This window comes from Diadema antillarum, unplaced genomic scaffold (assembly GCF_040938485.1).
Source record: "Diadema antillarum isolate AM-2024a unplaced genomic scaffold, OU_Dant_1.0 seq00000507_RagTag, whole genome shotgun sequence".
Taxonomy (NCBI): domain Eukaryota; kingdom Metazoa; phylum Echinodermata; class Echinoidea; order Diadematoida; family Diadematidae; genus Diadema; species Diadema antillarum.
Genome location: NW_027271462.1, coordinates 967319 through 981105, shown reverse-complemented (window position 1 = coordinate 981105; position 13787 = coordinate 967319). Strand labels below are relative to the sequence as shown.

At 39.9% G+C, this 13787-nt stretch overlaps 1 protein-coding gene across 1 annotated transcript in view; it reads left to right on the top strand.

Moving 5' to 3' along the window:
* The window catches only part of LOC139734038 (lipoma-preferred partner homolog), a 51645-nt gene that overhangs the window by 22643 nt on the left and 15215 nt on the right, over window positions 1–13787 (top strand). The gene's annotated exons all lie outside the window — the stretch shown is intronic.

Genomic DNA, 13787 nt, shown 5'->3' with positions numbered 1-13787 from the left:
GCAAGTAATATACCTGCAGGTGATCATGCACTCTAAAAGGAAGTGACATAAATGTAAGTATATGGGACTATGTACTGCTTTTTTTTCTTTATAACAACAGTCTGTAAACAAAATAACGGAGAGGATGATATAAAATTTGATTTCAGAGGATTTGGTGCCCAAAGCATTTCCCGTCTGAATTTTGTCATCCTAAATGATCTGTATGACACACAGAGTTTCGAGGAAGAAAGGTTTGTGGTTGACTGAGTTTTGGAGCAAAGTGTTATATGGGAGTAGTCATTTTGATGGCGTTCCAAAACTATACGAATTGTTCAGATAATAGATGAAGAAAGGAATGGGGGGGGGGGGGGTGATAGTGTTCAGTATAGGTCAATAAAATTCCTTGGAGTAAGTTTTGTGGAATATTCAAAGCAAAAAAACCTGAAGACAGACACAATGCATACCTTGTGGCTTACGTGAAGGAAATAAAGCCGTGTCAGGGTAAAGGTTAATAAACCCCCCCCCCCTCTCTTTATCTCCCTCCCCTCCTCACCCCAACCCTTACCCCAATGTGATTGGGGCATTATCATGTATGGGATAATTAAAGGTAATGTTCGGGGGCCCTAGAGCAAGTCTCATGCATCAATCCGTTTCTGCCTTGCAGCGACCATTAATGATGGAATCACATTGGATGAAAGTCTGATGTCTTGGAGTGAATTAGGATGAATGATATAAACATTTATATCTAGACATTCTTCTCTCTCTCTCATTCCTGGGAGTAGGCCATGACTGGAGGTGTACTTTAAAATGTCTCCTAACCTGCTTACCAAATTGATAATGTGATTACCTTAATAGCTTAGACCTGCCCTGCTCTGCCCCTTGCCTCCTTTTAGAAGTGTGAACAGGGCAGGAGCCAGAACTCCCTTTTCAATGCTAATTCTGTTAGGCTGAGGGTCAGCAGAGATGCTATGAACTTTGGATCTGCAAGGAATGCAAGTAGGCAAATCCCCTTGAGATGGTCCTATGAATGAATACCTCTATTTAACATCATTAGTTACGTTCAGACGGGAGCCCTTAACCTCGAAGTTAGGAAACTTCGAGGTTAGAGCTTGTAGTTAGGGACCGTGAAGACGCACTCGTAGTTAGCAAACCTCGAGGTTTGCTCGATGTTTCGAGCCACAAGAAATCTTATGAGCCGCATTTACACTTACTAACATCGCGATTTTTAAAATCGCGATATTTTCGTCCACCGTTTACACTTGCGCAAAAGCATGCGAAGTTTGAGCTTCACACGAAACATCGCGATTTTTTGGTCGGTAGTGCGCATGCGTAATTTACCTCTTTTCAACACGGCAGCTGAGTGGAAGCGCGCGCTATTCTGTTCGTTTTCACTGCAGTGCAGTATACAGTATACACGTATTTTGATCACAGCCAGCTGGTTGGAATGTTGAGCAGGGCTTTTTATCAGTACAATGCACACATAAATTTGTGCTTCTCGCGACTGTTTACTTACGGTAAAACTATAGAGCTTGCTGTATTAGATCACATACGTAGTAGGTGTGTAAAACTTCATCTACAGCAGCATTCAGGAGGATCATGAAATTTTGCCGATATGACGAAAGTGAGAAGTAGGACTTGGAAGTTAGGACTGGTATTTTATCAGGCGACAGCAAGAACTCACACTTGTTACGTACTCCTGTATTCCACAAACAATGTATATCGAGAGCAGTACGGGCACTCCCACAATCTGAATCAACGCATTTTCTGGGAGAACATAATTTTGTTAACTCGTCATGGGGTGATGATACGTGGTTGGAGAACTTCAAGTTTGCTATGTAGTAGTTTTCACGTACTAGTTTCATCAGGGAGAGGGAGGTGAGAGACCACGAGCCGATCGAGGATTGGCCGTTTAGACCTGTACACAGCTGTCTATACCGTGTGTGTAGTACTCTGGCCAGTGACCGACGTACTCTCTACACGTTCCAAAGAGGGGAGCGCGCGTAAACTCCCGGTGCAATCCGATACCGAAAGTCACGTGATGAAAAATTGCGATATTTCTGCGGCTTGGGTTTACACTCGCTAACTTCGCCTCAAACTTCGCGAAGTTTCAAAAAATCGCACTCCGGCTGGCGATTTTTCTGGCGATGTTTCGAGGGCGTTTGGGTGTAGTTGCTTAGCAACTTACACCCAAATGTCGCGATTTTAGAAAAATCGCGATTTTTCCAAGCAAGTGTAAATGGGCCTATGGTTAGCGCTCTAACCACGAGCCGCGGGGGGTCCCCACTCGTAGTTAAGCACCGTGTGGACACAAAAAACAACGAACTCGAAGTTAAGAGTGACCTCGCCGTAAACTCCAGCCCCCACAATTTCCCTCTGCTTCCGGGTCAACCTCCCAAACGTACACCACAAATACACTACACGTGAAAAACCTATGACGCACGACACAACAACATCATCTTTTCTTCCCATGCACTTGATCTCTGAAACTGAACACGTCAAACTCGCTACTGTATTCTATATTCTTCTCCGACGCTAAAAAAAAAATGTTTTCGACGAATATCTTCATAAAGGCATAAAGTCATCAGTGCAGTGCTATCTCTGCATACCATGACAGAGAAAAAGAGTACCTGTAAGCGAGTCCGACAGGGTTAGACTAAAGAATAAATAGACGCATTGTTAGCAGTGTGGGCTGAAACTTCCGGTTTTGTGGTTTTAACATCGAGTGGGACCCACTCGTAGTTACGGGGGGGGGGGGGGGGGGGGGGGGGCAGAAGCTTAACCTCGAGGTTTCGTAACCTCGAGGTTAAGATTCGTCGTGTGGACACACGTCGTAGTTAGGGGGCAAGAGCTAAACCTCGAGGTTTCCTAACCTCGAGGTTAGGGCCTGCCGTCTGAACGTAACTATTGATATCATGTAGGATGTCTTAGTAGATCTTCACTCTTGTTCCATAGTTTCTATGGCAACCATTGTTGCCAATTTGAGGGTATTCTTTACCAATTTGACTCATTCCTTCTTAGTTTTTGATCTGTTGTGCAGGGAAATGTTACTGCTCCAATTCAAATTACTATGCTATCAAGGAGAAATTTATTGTTGTTGCTAATGTTTGGGAAATTTCCTTGTTCCTTCCAGTCCAGTGGGCAATATCTTTACATAGAACAGGGAGGTGGGACCACCTCCCTGCATAGAACGTCAACAAGATTTTAGGCTGGTGGTGCCGACAGGATTAGTGTTACCTGCCTTGTAATTTCAACTTTATATTTGGTCATTTCATGTGGAGTGTACTAGCGTCAGGTTATTCTTGAAATGTAACCCAAACCTTGAGATATTAAGCCCCATCCCCCCCCCCCCACCAAAAAAAAAAAAAAAATTAGCACAAACAAAGAGAGAAAGAAAACAAAACAAATGCAAAGAGAAGGAAAACGCATATTCATCCCAGCATTGGAACATTGTCCCAGCATATATTCAAATTTGGTTACTTTCTCCCTTCACAAAATCAAAGGCTATCCACAGCATGCCAACAGCTTGATCGAGATTTGTCCAACGCTTGCATAAGCTACCTACAATATTTATTTGATATATGACATTTTCCCACAGATACAGGATGATAGGAAGGATGCAAAAGAATATTTCATAGTGATATTTCCCCTTGCAACCTGAATAAAATGGTCCATGTTACACATAAATGCATATGATTTTTATTGAACATATGGCATGCCTCCATCTCAAAGATGCCCTACATCATCCTATTTTTTTTAAAGTCTTTGTTAAGACTTGCCCATCAAAGTGGCATCTTATGGTGATATTTAGAGTACCTGAATATCTATGAGTTTCTATGTTATTTAGATTGCTTGTGACAGTTTAAATAGGTAAGAGGCATTCAAACTTTGTAAACGAAAATGAAAGTGGATGATTCTTTGAATGATGGAACTGGCTCCTCATACCTCTGGTAAAGGTGGTACCGCCCACATCTTCTCTCCCTCTCTGTCTCTCTTTCTGTCTCTTTTTCTCTCTCTCTTTTTATTTCTCTGGCCTGGAATATTTGGGATTGCTAGTGACCTGGGTGAGTAGATTGGTAGCTAGCTCTGAGGGATTTCAGACTGAACAAAATAACTTGTAATTAATCCAATTTCTGAAACCTATTTCTGATTCTGTTTTGGGAAATATGGAGCATTCAGGCACTGAGATGACAATCTTCACTAATTCCTAATTGCCACAGGCACTTCACACGAGTGTTTCGTCATGAACCCCATGGTCTGTATTATCAAACATGACACTCTGGCCGTGTATGTTCCCACCGTGATGGAAGCGAATATGAGGATGGACTGGTCAAGCTAAGCATGGCTCCACCTCTGCAATTGTGTTTCAAGTGGTCAAACCATTCTTACTGAAAATGAGCACTCTGAATGGTGCAAAACTGATTGTGAATACCTCTTTACCATGACTGACCCATTGCAATTGAATAGACCTTGTTTGGAAAAAAAACCCAACAACATCTAAGTTGGCTGGCAGAGTGTCATACTTGCTGGTATTGCTCAATTTGCACAAATTGAGTTTGTAGATAGGCCTATCACATTCAAATGTGTTTTCGGCAAGTGTGAAACCCCTTTTCTGCAAGGGGGAAAGCAGTGGCTGTATATTGGATGGTGATTCCATCCACACCAGCTGACATTTATGATGAGGTTGCTTGGGGGCAGGGATGGATGGATGTATGGATGGTGAGATGGAGGGAGGGGTTAAAGCCCCAAATCTCTTGCCTCGTTGACAGCAGAGACAGGTGAACACCTTGTGTGTGTGTGTGTGTGTGTGTGTGTGTGTGTGTGTGTGTGTGTGTGTGTGTGTGTATTGGTAGGTTTGTTTCCCAGGCTTGTCCAAAGTGGAATGAGGAAGAGAGCTGTAATGAGCAAGACTATGATATATGAATGTTAGGGAATATTAGATAAGATAAATTGTAGATAAAAATAATACTGAGTGATTTTTTTCATAACTATAGTATACAAATAATGCACATTACACAGGGTATTGGTTAGAATTGTCTACCTTATACTAACCTTTGAACAGTAGGAAACAATAGGCAAAGCAGAATGTGTTTCTGACTGTTCAAAAGTTTTGGAGGGTAGGTGATTTTACTAATGCCTGGCATTATTTGTTTCATAAAATGGTGACATGTTTCAAAGTTTGTGGCAGCCATTTTTGCAAGATGCTCAGGCCTGCACCAGTTCCAAGCTATTAACTGCACAGCACTCATTTATAAAAACTAACACAGGCAATGCAGCTGAGGACAGATGAATTGTTGGTCATTAGTATACTATCACCCTGTGAAAAGTACATTTGGGCCTTTCGTAAACTAAATTGAAGACGAGTCACATGATAGCTCTTTGTCAATCATTTGACGAGGATGGATATATTTTATGAATTTACATGGTGATAGTAATGATGATATGTGTTGTTATAATCATTACAATTTTTGTTGCTGTCACTATCATTTTTACTACTCGCGGTTTAAATAGAAGTTTTGTCATCATCTGTGTTATTGGTCACAATAATGATATTCCACTAAACATTCAATTTCAGTGGGCTGTAGTATATTCCAAATGGGTGTCGTAACTCGTGATTGGGCATAGTGAATTCTAATTAGGTGTAGCAGACTTTCAAAAGCGGAATGAGATGTGGTGCATGAATGTGTTTATATGATTCTTTACATCTAATGATTTCTTCAATTTTCTAGCTGATACAGCTCAACAACAAAATAGATAGTAAAGCATGCCAGCATGTAAAGCTTTATGGAGTGAGTGTATGAAAGATGAGATGCATAGATTTAGGATAAAGCAATGAAATAAGAAACAGCTATAAACAAAGTGATTCTACATATTTTTCTTGCTCTCTTCCCCCCCATCATACCCTGATTCTCAATGATGTATGATGTAAATTGAGCGGGTACATGTACATCATGTTCATTACTCACTATGGATCCTCATCTTGGTCCCCCCATCAACCTATCACTGGCACCTGATTTATGGACCATCGCCATACCAAAAAAAAAAATCAATTTCAGCAAGAATGTTGTCTACTGAGTATCATTTGTACTGATTATGTGTGGACAGATTGCCAGTGGCTATTCATATTCCGCATGCCATTTTTTTTTTTCTCTTTGGTACGCAGGGAAAAATCAGCCATAAAATGTTCTTTTCATCGACTGGGGGTTTACGTTCATTTGCCCATCACCACTTCCTGATAAAGCTCTAAGCTCTGCTGTGGAACTTGGCAATGAAAGAATCATATCCAGAGAAAAGTAGTCTATATTATACCCTAGATGGCTAAAAAGAGAAACTGTGAGATTAGTTTGCTTGTTTTTAATGTGTGTGTGTGTGTGTGTGTGTGTGTGTGTGTGTGCAAGAATTTAAATCAAAGTAAAGAAGCTTGCCAAAGACTTCTATAAAATAAGGAATGTTCGCGTGCATATTTATTTTGCGAATTTCGCGAGAGCCAAGATTTGTGAAATTTAAATGCACACAAATGTTCTTGTCTACACTATATGCATTGAGTGCCAGTGGCAATTCGCGAAAACTGCATGACGCGAAAAAGGCCATCAGCTCCAATTCGCGAAAATTTCATACTGCGAATGTATCATGTTTTACAATATTTGTGCTTGAGAGTAGTATTGTTAGTAATGAAGATGATGATGATGATGATAACAATAATAGTCTTAATAGTACCAATAGTAATAGTAGTAGTAGTAGTAGTAATAATAATAATAATGATAATAATAACAATAATAAGAATGATGATGATGATGATGATGATAATAATAATAATAATAATAATAATAATAATAATAATGATAGTAATAATAATGATAATGATAATAATAGTATGATCTCATATTCTTATAATCATAAGATGCTCCTATTGTTATGATAATGATAGTGATGATGGTAATAAATTTATCAGTACTAGTATTACACTACTGTAGACAGGCTAGGATTACTGATCAAATCTTGTGGAAACTGGAGGGACTATGGGCAGGGGGGGGGGAGGGGTGGGGGGGCATGGGGGTGGGGGCTTACCCATCAGAAAAAAAAAAATCAGAAAAAGCAGTAATGACAGTAGGAAAGAAGCATTCCATCCTAGTCTGTCTACAGTCATGTACTGAGGCTTAACTCTTCCCCAGTGGGAGGTTTTCTCGTCTGTTTTACTGCTGTAAACTGTGATCAGGATCGACATTTCAAACATACCCAGCCTCTAGGCAAATACAATACATTCAAATCATGTGTCTCTTGACTTGGGCATTTTTTCTTCCCCCCCCCCCCCCTCCACCCACCCCTTCCTCATCCATCTGGTATGTTGGCTAAATACCATCATATTGCTTAGCATGGTGGAATGGAGGGGTTGGGTAGGGGTAATATATTTTTGTGAAAAATGATCTTAGTAACATTTTTGTTATACAAGTAACTTTTGTTAAATAGAAAAAAAAGAAGATCAGTTTTTAATGTTATCAGTAGTAACAAAGATAAGAATTATGGTATGATCAAAAGATAGTAAGATGACCACTTACCATCATCATCATCATCATCATCATCATCATCATCATCGTTATCATCATCATTATGAATCAATATTGATAACTTTGATTTCAGTGTTACAGGTGTAATTGTATTAGTAGTTGTGTTATTTTTCATTGATCATATCCTACTGAAAATTGAGGGGTTATGGAATCGTATTGACTGTCCTCATACCTACTGCAGTCTCTTAAAGTCAGAGATTTGTCTCTGTGTCCCCCATTCTCCCTCCCAAATGATTGCATAATTTCAGAGAAAGAAATCATTTTGAAGTTAAAAATTGGGCAAAGGATGAATGCAATAAAGATAATAATCATGATGCTGGCAAATTATTCATATCTTCAGTGTGAAAGTGCCATACATTTTTCATGCTGGTGTGTATCTGAAGAACTAGGACCGTTCACACCTGACGTCTGTAGCCATGAGATTTCAGCGCTTAACAGGAAAGCCAATTAAGATCTCCTTGGGCAGTGAAGTTCATTAATCTCGTATATGGCAAAGTCATTACTAGGGAAATATTCTTACCAACTCCCCCTATCCCCTAGCACCTTCCCAAAAAGAAAAATTAAACTGTGAAAGAGGACAGTAGACCACCAAGGGATTAGAACATGACAATGTCAGTTTATACATGTCATGTGAACAAAAAAAAAATGAATTGCATACCTATCCCTCAGAATAAGAAAAAACATTGAGGGGCAGTAGTGGAGAATAAAGAAAAAAGTGAATAATAGAGGGAACCATACTAGCTTCTCACTACAAAGGAAAAAAAAATAAGTAACATAAAACACATGCAACTCACAAGGTACATACAATGTATCGTCGCTGGGGCGACAAGACCTCGTATCTACAAAATGTCAAATGTTCAGGAGAGCCAAAAAACATGGCGGCCAAAGCACTGTGGTGAATGGGATAGCCTTTCCTTTGACATGCCGCGGTGGCTTCATTTTTGGAGTAAGACTGTTGGAATTTGGACAGGACATCACTTAACCCATTATTTGACCATTAATCCAAAAAGGTCATTTTCACCAAAATTGCAGATACAAGGTCTTGTCACCGCAGCGACGATATGTTCTTTCATTTTTCACTGGGTGAATTTTACAAACATTACACTACAAACAAGGTGAATGACAGTGGTTGGATGTATGAATGAATATCTTCTTGGTACATTAATTTACTGAATATATACAGGAGGGGTTCTGGTTAGAAAATTGTCAGAATTATGATGGTGATGGTGGTAATAAATCTTTTTTATTGTAATTCCATTTATTCTCTTTGTTATTATTAGTATCATCATTCTTATTGTTGTTTCTATGTCACTATTAATTAATCCATTGAGGACGGGCTGATTTTGCTACAACATGCATTTCCCATCTCGGACACTTGCCAGAGTATACTCAGAACTCGTTCTCAGCTGATTAATATCTTTTATTCTTGTGTTATTCTTTGATCTAGTCATCATTATTAGTGGTACCGGTAGTCATCATCGTAGTGTGGTCTTTTTACTGAAGGTCAAGAGCTGCAAAACACGATCCTAGATGACTTAAAAGACAAGTTCACCTTTATAAACATAAGGATTGAGAGAATGTAGCAATATTAGTAGAACACAGTGAAAGTTTGAGGAAAATTGGACAATCCGTTCAAAAGTTATGAATTTTTAAAATTTTTGTGCAGCAACCGCTGGATGAGAAGACTACTGCAGTGTATGAATAACTTGCGTACAACAATATAAGGAAAATATAAAGAGAATTTCACAAAATTCCATCTTTTGAAAAAAGTACACATTCCCCTGACTCGTTACCGACAAATGTTATGGGCAATATTATTCCCCCTGCCTTTAGAAAGAGGCAAGTCAAGAGCTCTTTTATTATGCGAAAAAAGTGAAAATATGTTGAATTTTCTTTTACATTTTCTTTATACTGTTGTACGCATATGACTCACAAGCTGTAGTAGTCTCCTCATCCAGCGGTTCCAACACAAAAATTTTAAAAATTCATAACTTTTGCATCGATTGTCCAATTTTCCTCAAACTTTCACTGATGTGTTCTACTAATATTGTTGCATTCTCTCAATCCTTATGTTTATGAAGGTGAACTTGTCCTTTAATCTAGTCTACAATGGATCCATAGCTATCCTCTCCCTATAGTGAAGTTTTGAGGACATTTAGTACAAGGTCATGCAAAATCAAGCGTGCAGGTGTATTTTGTATTGCAGGTAGAAAGGAGAAATGATAGAAAGAGAGAGTGCGCTGCATCCCAGTAGCATGTCCTCATCAACCAATTTACCCCCTCCTGGCTGGGCACTCGGCGAGAATCAAAGCAGCGTGATGATTGGATACGACAGGGATTGCGCGATGAGGCGTGATAAGCTTGCCGAACCGTGGAATGAATTCGTCATCCCTCGTGGACAAGTTTTGCACAGAAGGTCTGCAGTCTTGTTGCCCAGTGTTTGTGGCGGTAAATATTTCATGGTCCAGTGGATTGTTTATCCCCAAATTTGCATTTTGGCTCTTTAGATTTATTTCTTGATTTACGTCAGGCAAATTAATAAGTCATTGGACATCCAGATTATACAATTGACACCAGCAGAGGCCAAAGCCAGGAAAATTGATCAAACTTGAATTAACCAAGGCTATGTTTATCATCTTTCCCATGTTTGATCCCCACTATCAAAACACTTTTGCAAAAGCCTTTTGGATTTTGTTTCTCTGAGTTGTTGCGTTTATCAGATCTCTATTATGAGTTGAGAGGGAGGCCTTGCCACTGCATAGCTCCATTGCGCAGTTTGACCTGAGGAGTGGAGACGTGTAGTTGGCAGTGATTGGCATGGGCAGATCCCAGCTATAAATGTATTTCAAAATGACTTAGCATTTATCATCCCCACAGAAATGCATTTCTGGCTCCAACACATTTGAGATAGCAGTTTTTTTTAATGTTTCTAACCCCATAATCAAAACAGCTTTGCGTTTATCAATTGCCCCAAAACTCCCTGAAAGTGAAAATTGTGTGGAAACCTTCATTATGCGCCAGCAGTGAGTTCATAAACGTACCCGAGACTGGTCAGATCATGTGACTACTGCCTACCACTGCCAAAAATCTACGACTTTTACTTCTTCCTCATTTTCTTCTTCTTTCTTCTTCTACACTGCATCATGTTCTTATTCATATCCATCTCCTTTCATTCCTTTCAGCTCTGATAATGAAAAGATGGTACATGTATCATCGAGAGCCAATATTCATTTACTTTTGGAATGAACCCAGTAGCAAGTAAAGACCATGGTACTTCCATCTTAGTGTCAGTGCAATGTACAGTGTATGTATGGGTTACTTACAGTATGTATTGGGTACAACACGATGTGTTTGTAGGTGAATGTAGGCTCCCTTGTTTGTTGAGAAACCATTAGCATGCAAGAACAACATACCGAAGCGTGCTGTGAGGTTATAGTTTACCATTGTGCCCCGTAACCCGATACACTGCTGTCATAGTTTGGGGTGAGGAGTGCGGACAATGCGTCGGCCAGAGGTGTGAAGACAGGGGCGAATACTGCCCCCCTTCCCCTCCCTCATTGGTTCCTCCCTTCTCTCAGCTCACCATCTTTCTCTTCCTATACTGCTTCATCTCCCCCTTTCCTCTTAAAGGGCAAGTTCACCTTAAAGGGATGATATAGTTTTGGTTGAGATGGGGATTCATGTTTTAGCATTTTGAAAGATAATGGAAAACCACTTATTTGAAATATCAAAAGAGCATACGAGTTTATTAAGAGGAATTAAAAGTTTATTTAATGAAAATTGGTTTTGAAATGGCGGAGATATGAAAAACAAAGTAAAGCAAAGTGGTCTTAATATTTTCAGAGGAGGGACCCACCTTTTATTAGGACCTCTTTGTTTCTCGACATCTCAGACATATCTAAACCAATTTTCATCTCAGAAACTTTGAATTCCTCATAGAATTGTACGCTCTTTAATATTACATAAGTGGTGTCTAATTATCTCGCAAGAAGTTAAAATCTGGTCTTCCATCTTAACCAAAACTATACCATTCCTTTCAGACTTATTGCCCTATTTCTACCAGTTCTTGTCTTAAGCCTCTTCTATTCATTTCCTTACCTTCTATTACATGTATGTTCTAATGTATAGGGTTCCTACTTCCTTCTCTCCCCTCCATTTCTACTGTTTTTCCTCTCTCTGTTTATCTCTCCTTCTTTTGCCAGTCTCTCCCCTCTCTTCTCCCTTCTGTCATCTTCCTTCTTTTCCTTTTCCTTCTTCTTCCATCTCATCTCACTCCTTTGTCTTTTTCCCTTTGTTATCATTTCCCTTACTCTCACTATTCTCCATCTTGCCCCTCCCCTCTCCTCTGATACATTCTCTTCCCCATCTTCCCTCCCCTGTCCTCCCTTCATTCCCCTTCCCATTTACCCCTTCCCTTTTACCCCTTCCCTTTTACCCCTTCCCTTTTACCCTCCCCTTTTACCCCTCCCCTTTTACCCTCCCCTTCTTTCACCTTTGCTCAATCTCCATCCCCCTTTTTCCATTCTTCTCCCATCTCTTTCCCTCTCTTAAATCCTTCCCATGTCATCCCCTTCTATTTCTCCTATAATGTATCACAGCATCTCACCGCCACCCCCTGACTTCACACCCCCCCCCCCAGCCCCCACCTAGGAGGGAACAAAGGAATAGATTGGATTACAAATAATGAATAACGTCACATCATGTGCTGCGAGCAAAGCGAAAGAGTTTGCCAAGCATGGAAAGCATTTCCATCGAGGAAGCAAACCAGACTCTCCTGTCCTTAAAGTCACAGTAGTATAGGGATACCACGGAGTGGGGGAATCCTGGCCTGGCTTGGATATATTGGAGACTCCCCGTAACGAATGATGTATAGCTTTATCACTGAACTATATGTAGGTGCGCGCACAGCCGAAAAATTTCGATCGGAGTTGACAGTTACCGATGAGCGTAAGCTTAGATGCACATATTGGCTGATAGGTGCTATTCGTGGGTTTCGAATGTACGCAGGTGGGCAGGGAATGAATCGGGACACCCTTGATTCCCCATGCTGCAGGGGCTAAAACATTTTCATTCTTAGCTGACGTTTTCCTTAAGTACTGATGTAGGAATGCTAGGGTTGGCATCACCTGCATTCCTGGCACTCAAACCTCTCTTCTAAAAAGAAATGATGAGAAATCTGGTTTCTGCCCTCATGTTTAATGCAGAATTTCATTTTTTGGGGTCTCAAAGTTAATGACAATCTAGGGAGTTGATTTTCAGTTCTAAGTGAGCAAAGTTATAATGTAGGATTCCAGAAGATGACGAGGAATTTAATGAATGGAAATAAAAATCTTCCTCATCTTCTATTTTATCCTGTATACTCGCTCATTTTCCCTTGTCACTATTTTTGTTTGAAAGAATGATGGGCCTCCTCAAGCCAGACTTGTGCCCAGTTTTCCCAAACACCCGACACCGCCTTTGTTCCATCCACCAAAGAATGTGAAACTTGAGCGTGTGATGAGAGTCGGCGAATGTCATTGGTCGTACCCCCAGGCTGTTAGGAACATTGTTTGGGATGTGAGCCAAGACATCCAGACAGCAAGGACAAGATTTTTCGATCTTGTCTGTCCTTGCCGTTGTATGGTAAAGAGATTCTTTTAATATACGCAGTCAAGAAGAAGAAAAGGATGTACAGGGTTACATTGCACGAGTACATGATATATTGCAAGTTCAACATTCCTTCAAGTGCCACACTTGTTTTTCCTGTGGTTTATGTACATTAATATATGAAATATTAAAGGTCTTGTACCTTTGGGAGCAGTGATTCCAAAAATGTTCAGGATATCACATTTGATGCATATGTGTAGGTCTCTTGTATCACAAAACATCCTACCATAAGAAACATTTTTACAATAAAGCCTAGAAGATACTGTAAACCATAACTGTAGACGGTTTAGTCCGGAAACATTCTCATTATAACTATTGTTCACATTTTGTGTATTTAACAATACTTAACATTGATTATACTGATTCAAAGTTTTACATTGGTTGTTTCTATCCCTAACTCACATTTTAGAACTATTTTGAAGCACTAAAGCTACCTAGGTTTTCGTTTCATCCGCAAATGGTAAATAATAACTTTAAGAGAGAGAGGGAGGGAAAGAATTTGTGAGTGTATCTCTGTCTGTTAAAGAGTTTGTGAGTCTGTCTGTCAAAATAAAAGAGAGAGTGAGAAAGATGGAGGAAAAAAAAAGGGATAGAGAAGAA